Source organism: Schistocerca gregaria, chromosome 8, assembly GCF_023897955.1.
Source record: "Schistocerca gregaria isolate iqSchGreg1 chromosome 8, iqSchGreg1.2, whole genome shotgun sequence".
Taxonomy (NCBI): domain Eukaryota; kingdom Metazoa; phylum Arthropoda; class Insecta; order Orthoptera; family Acrididae; genus Schistocerca; species Schistocerca gregaria.
The window spans coordinates 365,548,213-365,566,364 of NC_064927.1; the positions used below are offsets into that span (position 1 = coordinate 365,548,213).

The following is an 18,152-nucleotide window of genomic DNA, read 5'->3' on the forward strand; positions in this document are numbered from 1 at the left end:
AGATCTACATCTAGATGCCTACTCTGCAAATCAAATTTGTGCGCCTGTCAAAGGGTTCATTGAACCACCTTTACAATGATTCTCTATTATTCCACTGTGGAACACTGAACAGAAAAAATGAACACTTTGATCTTTCTGTGCAGGCTCTGATTTCCCTTATTTTATGATGATGGTTGTTTCTCCCAATGTAGGTTGGCATCAAAAAAATGTTTTCACGTTTGGAGGAGAAAGTTGGCGACTGAAATTTCGAACGAAGATCCCGCCGCAATGTGAAATGCCTTTTTTTTTAATGATGTCTACCACAAATCCTGTATCATGTACGTGACACCCCCCCCCCCAATTTCTCAATAATATATAACATGCTACCCTTCTTTCAACTTTCTTGATGTTCTCTGTTAATCCTATTTGGTAAGGATCCTACATTGTGCAATACTCCAAAAGAGGACTGTCAAGTGTAGGGTAGGCAGTTCTGTCAATAAAACAGAGTCTTTAGTTCACCTTCCTCCTATCATTTTGTGTGTTTTTTCCAATTTAAATTGTTTGCAACAGCAATTCGTACATATTTAGTCAAGTTTATGGCATTTAGATTTGACTGATTTATCTTGTGACCAAAGTTTAGCAGATTCCTTTTAGCACTCATGCATAGGACACTACACTTTTCATTAATTAGGGTCAACTGTCAATTTTTTTACCATACAGAAATCTTATCAAGATCACTTTGCAATTGGCTGATCATCTGATGACTTTACTAGATGATAAACGAAAGCATAATCTGCAAACAACCTAAGACGGTTACTCAGACTATCTTCTAAATCATTTATATAGATAAGGAACAACAGAAGGCCTATAACACTGCCGTGGGGAACAACGGAAATCACTTCTGTTTTACTCTGACTTTCCATCAACTACTAGGTGCTGTAACCCCTCTGACAAGAGATACAAAACCCAGTCGCATAACTGTGAAGATATGCCATAAACGTGCAATTTAATTAGAAGCCACTTGCGGAGTATGGTTTAAAAAGCCTTCTGGAAATGTACAAATACGGAATCAATGTGAAATCCTATGTCGGTAGCACTCAAAACTTTTTGTGAGCTAACAACAAAGACACATCTGAAGATAATGTGATACTTTCAAGCAACTTTGATGATGATGATGATAACTGCTCTGAAAGTAGCAACGAAATTGCTGAAGATGGAATGTTATCCCTTAGTCATGTACCTCAGCCTGCTTCTCTGGTGGGAGCTTATCAGAAAATGTGCCCAACAAAAGACGGAGAGAACATGTGGTTGTAGTGAAGAACCAAGAGTTGTTGAAAAAAGCAGACAAGTTTCATTCCTTAAAAATACATTTAATATGAGAGGAATACAATGCAAAAATGTTGTCAATAGAAAGACAAAGGGAAATCATGAAAGGAAAGCATAAACTTAAAATGGAATTTAAGAATAAGTTCAAGAACGTAATGGAGCAAACTTCGAGTTCCGGATCTTCAGCCATTGTGCTCGAGAAATTTGGTTTTTGTGAATGAATAAGAAAATATTCGTATTTATAAAACATCTCATTTCCTTGGTATTTTTTCAAATGGTTAATATGTGCTTGTTTCTTATATGGCATAATATTTGTGTTTAGCATTTCAGTGTCAGCACTGTTGTTGTTGTGGTCTTCAGTCCAGAGACTGGTGTGATGCAGCTTTCCATGCTACTCTATCTTGTGCAAGATTCTTCATCTCCCAGTACCTACTGCAACCTACATCCTTCTGAATCGGTTTAGTGTATTCATCTCTTGGTCTCCCTCTATGATTTTTACCCTCCAGACTGCCCTCCAGTACTAAATTGGTAATGTCTTGATGCCTCAGAATATGCCCTATCAACCGCTCCCTTCTTCTAGTCAAGTTGTGCCACAAATTTCTCTTCTCTCCAATTCTATTTAATACTTTATCATTAGTTAAGTAATCTACCCATCTAATCTTCAGCATTCTCCTGTATCACCACATTTCGAAAGCTTCTATTCTCTTCTTGTCTAAACTATTTAATGTCCATATTTCACTTCCATACATGGCTACACTTCATACAAATGCTTTCAAAAACGACTTCCTGACACTTAAATCTATAATCGGTGTTAACAAATTTCTCTTCTTCAGAAACATTTTCCTTGCCATTGCCAGTCTACAGTTTATATCCTCTCTACTTCGACCATTATCAGTTATTTTGCTCCCCAAATAGCAAAACCCATTTACTACTTTAAGCGTCTCATTTCCTAATCTAATTCCCGCAGTATCACCCAATTTAATTCGACAACAGTCCATTATTCTTGCTTAGCTTTTGTTGATGTTCATCTTATATCCTCCCTTTAAGACATTGCCCCTTCCGTTCTGCTGCTCTTCCAGGTCCTTTGCTGTCTATGACAGAACTACAATGTCATCGGCAAACCTCAAAGTTTTTGTTTCTTCTCCACGGATTTTAATTCCAACTCCGAATTTTTCTCTTTTTTTACTTTATTGCTTGCTCAATATACAGATTGAATAACATTGGGGATAGGATACAACCCTGTCTCACTCCCTGACCACTGCTTCCCTTTCATACCCCGCGACTCTTATAACTGCCATCTAGTTTCTGTACAAATTGTAAATAGCCTTTCGCTCTCTGTATTTTACCCCTGCCACCGTCAGAATTTGAAAAAGAGTATTCCAGTCAACATTGTCAAAAGCTTTCTCTAAGTCTACAAATGCTAGAAACATAGGTTTGCCCTTCCTTAATATAGCTTCTAAGATAAGTCGTAGTGTCAGTATTGCCTCACGTGTTCCAACATTTCTATGGAATCCAAACTGACCTTCACCAAGGTCGGCTTCTACCAGTCTCTTAATCAATTCATGTTACTATTTTTGCAGCCATGGCTTATTAAACTGATAGTTTGGTAATTTTCAAATCTGTCAACACCTGCTTTCTTTGGGATTGGAATTATTATATTCTTCTTGAAGTCTGAGGGTGTTTCGGCTGTCTCATACATCTTGCTCACTAGATGGTAGAGTTTTGTTAGGTCTGGCTTTCCCAAGGCTGTCAGTAGTTCTAATGGAATGTTATCTACTCCCAGGGCCTTGTTTCGACTTGGGTCTTTCAGTGCTCTGACAAACTCTTTGACGCAGTATCATATCTCCTATTTCATCTTCATCTACATTCTATTCCATTTCTATAATATTGTTCTCAAGAACATCGCCCCTGTATAGACCCTCTATATACTCCTTCCACTTTTCTGTTTTCCCTTCTTTGCCTAAAATTGGGTTTCCATCTGAGCTCCTGATATTCATGCAAGTGGTTCTCTTTTCTCGTGCCACCGAACTTCACTAATTACCACTATATCTAACTTCAACCTACCCATTTTCCTTTTTAAATTTTCTAACCTACCTGCCCGATTAAGGGATCTGACATTCCACGCTTTGATCCGTAGAACGCCAATTTTCTTTCTCCCGATAACGTCGTCGTCCTGCGTAGTCCCCGCCCGGAGATCCAAATGGGGGACTATTTTACCTCCGGAATGTTTAACCCAAGAGGTCGCCATCATCATTTAACCATACAGTAAAGATGCTTGCCCTCGGGGAAAATTACGGCTGTAGTTTCCCCTTGCTTTCAGTCATTAGCAGTACCAGCACAGCTAGCTGTTTTGGTTAGTGTTACAAGGAGAGATCAGTCAATCATCCAGATTGTTTCCCTTGCAACTATTGAAAACACTGCTGCCCCTTTTCAGGAACCACATGTTTGTCTGGCATCTCAACAGATACCCCTCCCTTGTGGTTGCACCTACGGTATGGCTATCTGTATCGCTGAGGCACGGAAGCCTGCCCACCAACAGCAAGGTGCAAGGTCCATGGTTCATGGGGGAGGGGGTCAGTACTAATTTTTGTTAATACCACATTCTAATATTTATCTGGATTTGCAATATTATAAAAGAAGTAATTTTTCTTAGAAGTAACAAAAACAATGTATGACTTTGTATACTCAATTAAGAAATAAAGCGAGAATGTTAATTTGCCAGCAAAAAAAGGGGAAGAAAGAAAAAAGAACATAATTATTTAATTACACATAAATAAAATGAGTCACTTTTCACTGCACTGGCGACAAACTGGTGGCTTATTTGTTCATTTAAGAAGGAAAAGTCTTTACATTACCTTATAATTTTACTAGAAAACTAGGTACAATTTTATTTAACATAATTAAGTATAACAGACATTCTGACAACTTGGCCTGCAGCATCTGCTTCTGGCTGAAATGCATAGTGTTCAATGTCATTCACCTCCACAGCATCTGTGTGAAACACATCTCTAACTCCTATTCCACAGTTGTGCAGAACTGCTGCAGCCACAATAACACCCCCACACTTGTTTGTTTTAAATCACATTGTTTTGGTGAGAGTTTGGAAACGCTCCTTCCAATTACCTAACGCCCGCTCTATTACACATCTGGTAACAATATGGGCTCTATTGTATCGCCGTTTGGCTCCTGTGAGGGCTCAGAACACAAGGCGTCATAAGAAATTTGGAGAGAGCACATCCACTATCTCCAACAAGCAACCCATCATACAGTCCATTTTAAAAGTCTGCAGCAACTCTACTATTGTCCTAAATGTGTGCATCATGCATTGAACCTGGCCAATGGCTTGCCATATTTAAAATCTTCATATTGGCATCACAGATGATTTGTGTATTGATAGAAAAAAAGTCTTGCAATTTCTGTATAGTTCTGCTTGTGCTCCAGAAGGACAAAGTATGGGTATATGTACACAATTTATGGCCCCAAGACATTTGGGAATTTACCAGTTTGTTAGAATTCCCTTTTGTTCTTTGATATATTTGCTTGGATTTGTGACAGGGACACATACAGTGGCTTTAAGGCAATTAAACTGTTTATCAAATTGCTAAAAGCTCTTCCAGCAATAGTACGATGGATATTAATAAGATCCCATGCTACAATTTGATAAGTAAATGTTGGCCTTATTTCCTCCTTAAATTACTAACATAATAGTGTACTAGTGCTCTCGGCCATTAATAGAGCAAATAAATTTACTGCTTTAGTTCAGAACTATCGACCAATGTGAGTGCCTTTGCTAACAACATAACATTGCCTGTGCTTGTAATGTCTCTCATGGTCCCATGACCATGTTGACTGGAAAACTGTGGTCAGATCAGATGAATCCCAATTTCAGTTGGTAAGAGTTAATGGTAGGGTTTGTGTGTGGCGCAAACCCCATGAAGCGATGAACCTGATTTGTCAACAACGCACTGCGCAAGCTGGTGATGGCACCAAAATGGTGTTTGGGCTGTGTTTACACGGAATGGACTTAGTCCTTTGGCCCAAATGAACCAATCACTCACTGGAAATGGTTATGTTTGGTTACTTCGAGACCTCTGTAGCCATTCATGGACTTCATGTTCCCAAACAGAGGAATTTTTATGGATGACAATGTGCCATGTCAATAAGCCACAAATGTTTACAACTGGTTTGAAGAACACACTGATCAATTTGATTGAATCATCTGGCCACCAAGATCATCCGACATAAATCCTATAAAACATTTATGGGACGTAATCAAGAGCTCAGTTCATCTACCTGCACCATCCTGGACTCGCAACGATTCTGCAATTATGGATGGCTATAGATGCAGCATGGCTCAAAATTTCTGCACAGGATTTCCAACAGCTTATTGAGTATGTCACTTCTAGTTGCTGCACTACGCTGGACAGAAGGAGGTCCGACACGATATTAGGAGATATTCCATGACTTGTTATAACCTCAATGTATATACTGTCTAAATGCATTTTTGTCAAGGTTGTCAATATGTTGTCACACGACAATTTCTTCCTTGTCTTTCCAAACATCACAAGAACAGAGCTTCCAGTTGAATTTGCACTCTCCTCCTCGTCTGTCACTCTTTTGACTGTCACAATAGAGATATTCAAAACTTCTGCCTCTGTGTCAATCATGATGTGCTGACTGATATGAAAGGTCTGTCATTGTCCCTTTCAAAATAATCACATAATCTGAATATAATTTTGCGTGCTTGGCCTTTCAGCACAACACTTTCCCCAAACTTACGTGTGCTAAAAGAAACCATTATCACACAAACCTTTCAAACAGTACTCATAGGCGCCGGGACATTGACTGGAAATAACAGTTACCTACATAAAACTCCAACAGCACTGAGGCATTGCTGAAGAGATGTTCACCAAATCGCATTACACAATTGGTTGAGGTAAGGGCTTGAAGCTGCCATGATTAGCCCACTGCGACTGTATTGTTCTTACACTGACTTGACTACATAGTCATTCCCCTTCCTATCCCATTCATAATTAGAGCAAGGGAAAAACAACTGTTATATGCTTCCATATGAGCCAGGATTTCTCTTAACTGTGTTCACAGCCATTACAAGACGTGTACAATGGTAGCAGTAGATTAATTCTGCAGTCTGTCACAAATGTCAGTTCTCAAATTTTGTCAACAATATTTCACAAAAAGAACGTCTTCTTCCTCACAGGCATTAACAGAACATTTCTGTAATACTTGCGTACTGATTGAAGCTGCTGGTAACAAACCTCGCAATATATCTCTGAACTGCTTAGATGTCTTCATTTAATTTGTCCTGGTGGGGATGCCAAACATTGAGCAACACAAGGATGGGTTGCACAAAGTGTTCTTTACAAGGTCTCTCTATACATGGACTACATTTTCCTAGAATTCTCCCAATACACTGAAGTTAACCACTCACATTCCCTAAAACCAACATTTCGTACGTGATCCATTTCTTGTCATTCAGCAACATTAAGCCTAGATATTTAATATATGAGACTGTGTCAACCAGCATATCCCCAACGTTGTATTCGAAAATTATCGATTTTTTTCCTCATCTGCATTATCTTATGTTTTTTCTATATTTATATCAAGCCACCACTCGTATCAAACAGAAATTCTGTCCAAGTCAACCTGTGTAGTTCTATAGTCACTCAACAATGACATTTCCTGAACACTACAGAGCAGGGGCACAATACAAAAGTTTGCAGGGGAGTTGGGAGAGGGGGGGGGGGGGAGGAGTAGACTCAGGGATACTCAGTATTTCTAATATTTTGGTATTTTGGATAATGAATGGCAACTTTTCAGTGGGCATAAAAATTCCAATCCCAAAACCATTACGAATCTACATGATATCAACTTTTAAATCATTTTCTTGAAAGAAAAACACCTGAGTACACTATATTTTTTCCTTTTTCTGAGAGATGGGGTTAGGGGAGAGGAGCACAGCCTCTCTTGTCCACAGGTGTAGGTGTCCTCACTACAGAGTTGTCAGCAAACAGCAGCAGATTGTTTCTCACTAATTCTGATAGACTGTTTATGTATATAGAGAACAGGGGCAGTCCTACCACACTTTACTGTGACACTTCTGACAATATCCTTATTTCTTATGAACACTTGTCATCCAGGACACCATACTGAGTTTCATTATCTAAAAATTGAGCCACTATGAGAATCTATTCCGTGGCACTGTGTCACATAGTTTCCAGAAATCTAGGAATATGGAATTTGTCTGTCACTTTTCATTGACAGTTTGGAGGATATTGTGCAAGAAAAGAACAAGCCCAGTTCCACACAAGCGATTCTTTCTAAATTTGTGCTGATTTGTGTGTAGGAGCTTTCTTCTCTCAAGAAATTTTTCCACACCTTAATATAATGCTTAAGAATTCTGCAACAAAACGGCATTAAGGATATTGACACATAATCTTGCTTCAAAATTAAGAAACCTGCTGTATTCAGTTCCGATAATTAGCAGAGAAAACTGTAGCCATTAGGTTTGAGGCACTTTAGGATGTATGTTGCTGAGTAAGAAATGTAGCCAACATACCAAAATTGTTTTTAATGGTGGAAGGAGAGCTACATTAAGCTCCAGTCTGGAGTGAATCTACTTTACATAGGGACAGTACACTGCTCCATGCCCTGCTGCTTTGGACGCTGTGCCAAATTCATTAATGTGTTTCTGACTCACATACGGTTCATCAAATACATCAGACCCACAACCTAAGTGTGTTGTCCAGTAGCAGGTAATTTCATTTTGTTTAGCACTCATCAAGAGATTGTGTGGAATATTTATCTGTAACCTTCATACTACCTTCATTATTTCATGACCAATTTGATGATGATGATGATGCCTCAGTGAGAGGTGCTCAACATCATGGTCATCAGTGCCCTGACAAAAAGTCAACACATGAATGTCATGGGTGGGGACGAATGCTGTCCCCACATAAGGATCAGTTTGGGATGTATTAAATTCTGCCTCCCTCCCCCACCAACTGAGGGATGAGGCCAGACAGTTGACAAAATTTCACCACTCTTGTAACACTGGAATCAGTATCTGTGAGGATGATGGGCAAATCTCCATCGAGACTGAGTGCTGCCCTAATATCAGTACATAGGACACAAGTTGCCACAAAATGCTGAACTGAAAGTGGCATGCTACAAACATCACAGAGTGGTGGATCATCCTGCCAGAGGAGGAGAAGCCACGTATTAAAGGGCTACGTCCAATGTGCATTCTGGTAAACAGAACCTCCTTTCAGCAGTGAGGCTGGCATGAAGTCCGCCATGCCTTCGTGGTCAATTTGAGCTTGTCACCTGCAACCATTCAGTCTCCCACTGACACTGACACATGATGAGTCTGTCAAAAAATGAGATGATGACATGCAACGGGATGGAACATTGATGGACAGCACCATCCTGACATGCTTCCTTGGCGGCTTTGGCAGCCATGTCGTTGCCCCCTATCCCGATGTGGCCAGGTACCCAGCAAAACGGATGTTGGAGTTGCTGTAAGGAGTCATGGATGAGCTGAATCAGCTGGTCTACTGGATACAGTTGGTGAAGTGCTTGCAGTGCACTAAGAGAGCCTGAACAGACAAGAACCCTTGTACACTGACATCTGTGAACCCTCTCCAGTGCCGTCATTTTGCCACGTAATTCCACATCGTAATTTGTGAATTGTTCTGGAAGACGCACTTTAAAAACAGTATCAGAGAAAACAGCAGGACAATCAAGGACATTCTCTTGCTGGAATCCATCTGTACAAACAACAATAAAATTCTGGTTCATACTTAAAATGGACGAAAACAAAGGTGTAAAAACATAACCTGGGGTAAAAGTTTTCTGGTATTGTGTCAAACTTAAAATCACTTTGGGCCTCTGAAGACACCACGACAGGAATGCATTCCATCCCCTTGAGACAGAATGTATCACATATCCCAATGGCTTGGTCGCATGGGGTTGAGTCCTGAAAAGCTGTTCAAAGGTGAGTTGGGCCACTAAACTAAATGTCAATGACTGAGGTGATGCTGAGATTTGCAGCACGTGTCAAGCCAAAAGGACAGGTTGCCGAATCCAGCTACTGCACACAGACTCTGAACTCGGCTGATCTGAAAGGCTCCAGTCGATGTCCGAATGCCCACTTGGTGGGCATCTTGAGGTAGGAAGGACAGGCTGATATGTAGACCACATTGCCATAATCTAAACATGACTGAACAAATGCCCTATAAAACTGCAGCAGCCAGCATCTGTCAGCTCCCCATGTTTTTTGCTAATGCATTTCAAAATATTAAATGACTGGAAACCCTTTGTTTGTAGGTCTTTCAAATGTGGAAGCCAAGTCACTTTCAAGTCAAATAATAAACCCAAAAAGTGCACTCCTACTTGAAAACATAAAAAAATTGTCCCCCCATTGTGAGCACTAGTTGGTTAAAACTACAATGCGCATGGTCAAAATTAACACATGTAGTCTTCTCAGGTGAGAACCGAAAACCACTTGTCCTGGGCCAGGTTTCGAGCGTCCTAATGGTTAGCTGTAGCTACCTTGTCCTCCTTATAAGATAAGAGGAAGAGTAGAAGATTGCAAAATCATCCACAAACAGAGCATTTGACAGGGCTCCTGACTGCGGAGGAAATCGGAAACACCGCTGATAGCAATGGTAAGCAATGTGACACTGTGGACATGGTCTTGGGGGACCGCATTCTCTTGAACCTAACACTCAGACAAAGCATTGCCAACACAGTGTCGAAAATGCTGGTCCTAGAGGAAGGATCGGATAAGAAGGAGCAGGCGTCTGTGTAGTCCCCATTCATGAAGTTGGCAAAGAATGTTGTACCTCCAAGTAGTGTCATATGGTTTCTCAAGTTCAAAAAGCACAAAGACCAAATGGTTTGGCATAAGAAGGACTACTGTATCACCATCTCCAGTAGAATTAATTTGTCAAGGGTGGAACGGTAGCATCTGAAACTGCACAGGGAGTGGCTTAAGTGACATCAGGATTCGAGCAGCTAGAGGAGATGGCCATTGACCATGTGTTCAAGTCTTAACCACACAAATAGTAAGGGTTACACTCCTGTAACTGTTAGGAGTGCAACAGTCCTTGCCTGGTTTCCAGAATGGAATTAATATTGCCTCCTTCCACGTTGTGGGGAACTGTCCATAAAACCAGATCTGACTGAAAGTAGAGAGGAGCTGTTCTTTCGATTCAGGGGACAGATGACGATGCATGGCATAATGGATCTTATCAGGTCCTGGAGCAGTGTCCCTGGCAGCAGACAAAGCTAATTCATTAGTGTGACACCATGTGTGCTCGACTGCTGTTGAAATTGCTCGTCAATATTTCATAAAGTTTCAGTCTTCAGTTACTTATTTTAAAATTTATTTGTGTTAATATTTGCCATAAAAGTAACTAATTAGTGGATTTTCATTAATCTCAGTCTTTCTTCCTGTGTTATTGACTCGAGTGGTCTGTTACTCATGAATGTGCTTACGTCGTTCGTCCCAGCCTCATGCCTCAGATGTGTGTTTACATTTTGTGGCGTGCACTTGCAGCTGTTGCAGTTGTAAAGCTAAGTACTGACAAAGTTATTTGTGCACTGTTATACAGTTATTAATTTAATAGTTTTCAGAAGTGTTTCATGCTGTTTGTGACGAAATAACGATTTAATAAACTTTTGGAAATATTCACTTGCTGTGTTTTTGAGTTTTCTGTGTGTTGAAGTCGTTTATTAAATTTCATGCTTTAGTTTTCAGCTTATGTTTCTTATTGTTTATAGTGAAATATTTCAGTAAAATTTTCATTCAGTGTTTTAAATTTGTTGAGGTTTCCAGTGGTTGCTTGAATTTTTGGTTTTAGCAAATAATTTTGTAAAGTTTTGTTGGTATTGGTATTAGCTGTATAGTATTAATAGTAGTATTAACACAAGTAGTTGCTTTCTTAGTAGGCAGAGACTTTCAAGACCGCTATTGTTAGTTCTATAAATAGTTCTACTGGTGTAACTGAACTTAGATAACATAGACAGAGTTTTTTTCAGTAACAGTAAAATTTTACCACGAGTGAGGTAACATAGACATATAGTTTTTTTTCAGTAACAGTAAAATTTTACCACGAGTGAGAAGTATGGGCTCTACCGTAGGCTTGTGAGTAGTGGGTTACAGTATGGGATTTGTTCAAAGTATTTTCATTGGCATTGGGGGGGGGGGGGGGGGGGGGCAGGGGTATGCAATGGGGAAGCAAATGAAGTAGAAGCAAATGCAGTAGAAATGCAGTAGAAATAAGTTGATAGAGGAGCAGAAGCATAAGATCTGTGCCCTTCAGGTGCAGTTACAACATGCAAAGGAGGAGCTAGGTAGGTTGAGGAGGGTGAAGGGTGGTGGAGAATGGGAACTGGCAGTTGGCAAGAAGGCAGCTAGCATGAGGAGGTATTCAGGCAGTTATACTCTGCATATATGCAATACATTTGACCAACTGACAAGAGTTGAGTGAAGAAGAGCCTCTACATGTAGGGAACATGCAGCATTCCACAGCAGTTAGAAGGCCTAGGTCAGTTGCAAAGTCTAACAGAAAGAAGAAGGTTCTGCTGCTAGGTAGTTCACACAGTAGAGATGTGGGCCAGCAGTTGCAGGAAGTTTTGGGAAGCGATTACCAGGTCACCAGCTTTGTGAAGCCTAGTGCAAGGTTGGCTCAGGTGACTGACATCATAGGGGAGTTATGCAGGAGTTTTACAGAAGACGATCAGGTAGTGATAATGGGTGGAGCAGGGAACAGTCTTGATGCAGACAGGTAATATGATGTAGGTGATGACCTGGTAAAGATAGCTACTCAAACTGGTGGCACTAATGTGCATTTTGTGCAACTGTTTCAGCATCATGATTGGCGTCATCTTAATGCGGCTGTTAGGTGCGTTAACCTGGGGCTGGGGAGGGCACTGATGGCAGTGGGCATGGGTCACATTCCAGTGGTGCCAGTTGGGTCTATCAGTAGATCGGGTTTCACCAGGCATGGCCTGCGCCTCAATGTGTATGGGAAGGGGAAGCTGGCAAAGCTTATAGGTGACAGTGTAGTGGGTGGTGTTGGGATCACTCGTGTAAAAATTCCTGTAGTAGTTGGTGTTAGAGCTGCACCTTTTTTTTAGATTGAAGTCAGCTGATAAGATATACCTGCTTAAAGGAAGTCCCTGTAACTAAGGGCTCACCTTCAGAGGACGTCATGTTTCCAAGTATAAAATGAATTAGCATATTTCATCAAAATATAAGAGATATTAGAGAGAAAGTTAGTGAACTGCTTATAGATGTTGACTCTGAAATTATTGGTGTATCGGAGCACCACTTAAATAATCTGACTATTCAGAAGCTTCCTTTATCAGGATACCGATTAGCTGGCTGTTTTTCAAAGAGTTCCTTGGGGGCAGGAGGAGTGGCTATGTACTTAAAAACAGTTTTCCATTTGAGTCAATAGACATATCAATGGACGTATCAAGGCACTGCAATGAACAGACATTTGAATGGTGTGCATGGCCAGTTGAATTTAGTGAAACTAAACTTCTAATTGTTGTTGTTTATAGGTCCAGTAACTCTGACTTCAGAGCATTTCTGTCCAATAACTCTAACTTCAGAGCATTTCTGCTCAAACTAGAGAGGGTTCTTGATTTACTTTGTAGGAAGTACCAGAAATTAGTTATAAGTGGTGACTTCAATATAAATTTTGTATATGATGGTGTAATAAGAAGGATGTTGGTAGATCTCCTAAATTCATATGATCTGATGGAGATTGTGTTTTTTCCAACTAGGGTGCAGGAAAACAGTAGCACAGTCATGGACAGAATTTTTTTCATTCTTCATTACTAGATGGGCATTCTGTTAGTAAAAAGGGTGAATGGCCTTTCAGACCACGATTCACAAATTTTAACACTAAAAGGCTTTTGTACTCAAAAAAATGTCACATATAATTATAAAATATGTAGGAAAGTTAGTCCAACAGCAATACAGAGTTTTTTAAACCTTGTCACGGAACAAGAGTGGCGGGATGTTTATAGAGCCAAAAACAGATAATAAATATAATTCTTTCCTCAAAACACTTCTCATACTCTTTGAGAGTTGCTTTCCATTAGAACATTCTCAAGAGGTACTAGCAGTAATAGGCACCCCAGTTGGCTGCTAGTGGGATAAGGATATCATGTAGAACAAAGCGGGAATTATATAAAAACGTTAGAAGTAGTCGCAACCAAACTACAGTATCCCATTACAAACAGTACTGGAAGATGTTTAAAAATGTTATTAGGAAGGCAAAGAGAATGTGGCATGCAAATAGAATAGCTAATTCAGAGGATAAAACTAAAACCGTATGGTCAGTTGTGAAGGAAGTGTCTGGTCAGCAGCACAAGGTCGACAATACGAAGTCAGTTTGCAGTAAAAATATATCTGTTACTGATAAATCAGATATATGTACATATTTAAAAATCGCTTTCTCAGCATTGCTGGTGAATTAATTAAATATTTAGTTTCTACAGGGAATCATACAACTTTCTTGGCAAATGCCTTTCCGAGATTGACGTCTGAAACACTCCTCCGTGATATACAAACAAGGGGGAGATTGAGTCACTAATTAAATCACTGAAGACTAAGGACTCTCATGGTTATGATGGAGTGGCTAGCAGAATATTAAAGTACTGTTCTGCACATGCTAGCCCTCAATTTTGCCATATTTGTTATTTTTCCTTTAGGAATGGTTGTTGTTGTTGTTGTTGTTGTTGTTGTCTTCAGTCCTGAGACCTCCATCCTTCTGAATCTGCTTAGTGTATTCATCTCTTGGTCTCCCTCTACGATTTTTAACCTCCAAGATGCCCTCCAATGCTAAATTTGTGATCCCTTGATGCCTCAAAGCATGTCCTACCAACCGATCCCTTCTTCTAGTCAAGTTGTGCCACAAACTTCTCTTCTCCCCAATCCTATTCAATACCTCCTCATTAGTTACGTGATCTATCCACTTTATCTTCTGCATTCTTCTGTAACACCACATTTCGAAAGCTTCTATTCTCTTCTTGTCCAAACTATTTATCGTCCATGTTTCACTTCCATACATGGCTACACTCCATACAAATACTTTCAGAAATGACTTCCTGACACTTAAATCTATACTCGATGTTAACAAATTTCTCTTCTTCAGAAACGCTTTCCTTGCCATTGCCGTCAGTAGTTCTAATGGAATGTTGTCTACTCCTGGGGCCTTGTTTCGACTCAGGTCTTTAAGTGCTCTGTCAAACTCTTCACGCAGTATCTTATCTCCCATTTCGTCTTCATCTACATCCTGTTCCCTTTCAATAATATTGTCCTCAAGTACATCGCCCTTGTATAGATGCTCTATATACTCCTTCCACCTTTCTGCCTTCCCTTCTTTGCTTAGAACTGGGTTGCCATCTGAGCTCTTGATATTCATACAAGTGGTTCTCTTTTCTCCAAAGGTCTCTTTAATTTTCCTGTAGGAAGTATGTATCTTACCCCTAGTGAGACAAGCTTCTATATCCTTACATTTGTCCTCTAGCCATCCCTGCTTAGCCATTTTTCACTTCCTGTCGATCTCATTTTCGAGACGTTTGTATTCCTTTTTGCCTGCTTCATTTACTGCATTTTTATATTTTCTTCTTTCATCAAACAAATTCAATATTTCTTCTGTTACCCAAGGATTTCCAGCAGCCCTCGTCTTTTTACCTACTTTATCCTCTGCTGCCTTCACTACTTCATCCCTCAGAGCTACCCATTCTTCTTCTACTGTGTTTCTTTCCCCCATTCCTGTCAATTGTTCCCTTATGCTCTCCCTGAAACTCTGTACAACCTCTGGTTCTTTCAGCTTGTATAGATCCCATGTCCTTAAATTCCCATTTTTTTGCCGTTTCTTCAGTTTTAATCTACAGGTCATAACCAATAGATTGTGGTCAGAGTCCACATCTGCCCCTGTAAATGTCCTACAATTTAAAAGCTGATACCTAAATCTCTGTCTTACCATTATATAATCTATCTGATACCTTTTAGTATCTCCGGGATTCTTCCATGTATACAACCTTCTTTTATGATTCTTGAACCAAGTTTTAGCTATGATTAAGTTATGCTCTGTGCAAAATTCTACCAGACGGCTTCCTCTTTCATTTCTTAGCTCCAATCCATATTCACCCACTATGTTTCCTTCTCTCCCTTTTGCTACTGACGAATTCCAGTCACCCATGACTATTAAATTTTCGTCTCCCTTCACTACCCGAATAATTTCTTTTATCTCATCATACATTTCATCAATTTCTTCATCACCTGCAGAGCTAGTTGGCATATAAACTTTTACTACTGTAGTATGCATGGGCTTCGTATCTATCTTTGTCACAATAATGTGTTCACTATGCTGTTTGTAGTATCTTACCCGCACTCCTATTTTTTTTATTGATTATTAAACCTACTCCTGCATGACCCCTATTTGATTTTGTATTTATAATCCTGTATTCACCTGACCAAAAGTCTTGTTCCTCCTGCCACCGAACTTCAGTAATTACCACTACATCTAACGTTAACCTATCCATTTCCCTTTTTAAATTTTCTAACCTACCTGCCCGATTAAGGGATCTGACATTCCACGCTCCGATCCGTAGAACGCCAGTTTTCTTTCTTTACCCAAGAGGACGCCATCATCATTTAATCATACAGTAAAGCTGCATGTCCTCGGGAAAAATTACGGCTGTAGTTTCCCCTTTCAGCCGTTCGCAGTACCACCACAGCAAGGCCGTTTTGGTTAATGTTGCAAGGCCAGATCAGTCAATCATCCACACTGTTGCCCCTGCAACTACTGAAAAGGCTGCTGCCCCTCTTCAGGAACCACATGTTAAGTTTCCTGAATGAGTAAAGTATTCAGTAGTAAAGCTGCTTTTAAAAAAGGGATAATGTAGACAATTTTAGACCTATTTCTGTGCCACCAGTTTTTGCTAAAGTTATTGAAAAGGCTGTGTATGTAAGGATAATTGATCATTTCATATCACACGATTTGCTATCAAATGTACAGTTCAGCTTTAGTAGTCATTTAACAAATGAAAATGCTGTATTCTCTTTTCTCTGTGAGGTATTGGATGGGTTAAACAAAAGGTTTAGAACGTTAGGCATATTTTTTTATTTAACTAAGAAGTTTGATTGTGTTGATCACAAACTACTGCTCCAGAAGTTGGACCATTACGGAATATGCTTCACCTCTTACTTCAACAAGACAGCAACAGGTCATTACTCACAATGTTGAGAATGGATGTGTTGTTGGGTCTCAGTGGAGTATGATCAAGTGGGGGTTGCCCCAGGTATCAGTGTTGAGGCCACTCCTGTTCCTTATTTATATAAATGATATGCCCTCTAGTATTACGGGCTAACTCTAAAATATTTCTGTTTGCTCATAACACTAGCTTGATAGTAATAACACTAGCTTGGTAGTAAACGATGTTGTGTGCAACATTGGCTCTGTTTCAAATAGTGCAGTTCATGACTTAAGTTTATGGCTTGTAGAAAATAAACTAACGCTAAATCACAGTAAGACTTAGTTTTTACAGTATCTAACACACAAAACATGACATTTTAATTTCACAGAATGGGCATATGATTAGTGAAACTGAACAGTTCAAATTTCTATGTGTTCAGATAGATAGTAAACTGTCGTGGGAGGCTCACATTCAGGATATTGTTCGAAGACTTAATGCTGTTATTTTTACTATTAGAATGGTATCTGAAGTGAGTGATCGTTTGACACGAAAATTAGTCTACTTTGCTTATGTCGTATGGTATTATATTCTGGGGTAACTCTTCCCATTCTAAAAGGATATTTTTGGCTTAGAGTTGGGCGGTTCAGGCAATAAGTGGTGTAAATTCACAAACCTCTTGTTGACCCCTGTCCACGAGTCTGGGTATTTTGACATAGGCCTCTCAATATATATATTCCTCACCGTCATTTCTTGTTAACAATATAAGCTTATTCCCAAGAAGCAGCAGCTGTCACTCCGTTAATACTCAGCAGAAATCGAACCAGCATTTGGATTGGACTTACTTAACTATTGTGTAGAAAGATTTGCAGAATACTGCTGCATCCATTTTAAATAAGCTACCACCTGAATTCAAAATTCTTAGCAGTAATCCACACATTTTCAAATCGAAACTGAAGAGTTTCCTCATGGGTTACTCCTTCTATTCTGTCGGGGAGTTCCTTGAAAACTTAAGCTCATTCTTGTTGTATTGTTGATTGCATTTGCTTCAACTTATGGATTGATTTTTTTCGGGTTCATAAACATTGAATTATTATTTGTTATTACTTTTATGTTGTAATTTTATGTACTGTCACGTTCCACGACCTTGGAGATTTGCTCCTCAATTTGGTCCTACGGAACTTGATGCGCAAATAAAATAAATCCAGTTTCTACATGGAGAATGGAAGTTTGTAGACTTCCGTCCTACAGAACATCCGAAAAGCAGAAGCTTGTTTGGATGACATAACAAACAGTAAAGAAGTGTTTGGCTAAAATCTGAGCCATGTCATCCACCAGGAACCCATTACTTAACGAGTCCATAAGGGGACGTGTACTGCCTGAAATCTGTTTTACTGATTCCCAAACTTGCACAGTGGAAGTGGACCAATTAATGGAAGTCATGAACTCCCTCCAGGAAGACCTCTTCCATACATTTATCACTCGCCTCACGTGTGATCTCGCAGATCTGAATGCATGAAGGCTTTCTGTAGTAGGACAGTGCTTGAAGTCCACAGAGCTGTTTGTCTGGCCCTGATTGCCAATCAGCATTCGTCATTCCGCTAAGG

General features: G+C 39.8%; 1 protein-coding gene across 1 annotated transcript in view; it reads right to left on the reverse strand.

Moving 5' to 3' along the window:
• LOC126284010 (protein unc-119 homolog B) overlaps positions 1-18,152 on the reverse strand; it is a 60,153-nt gene that overhangs the window by 18,102 nt on the left and 23,899 nt on the right. The window lies entirely within an intron of this gene.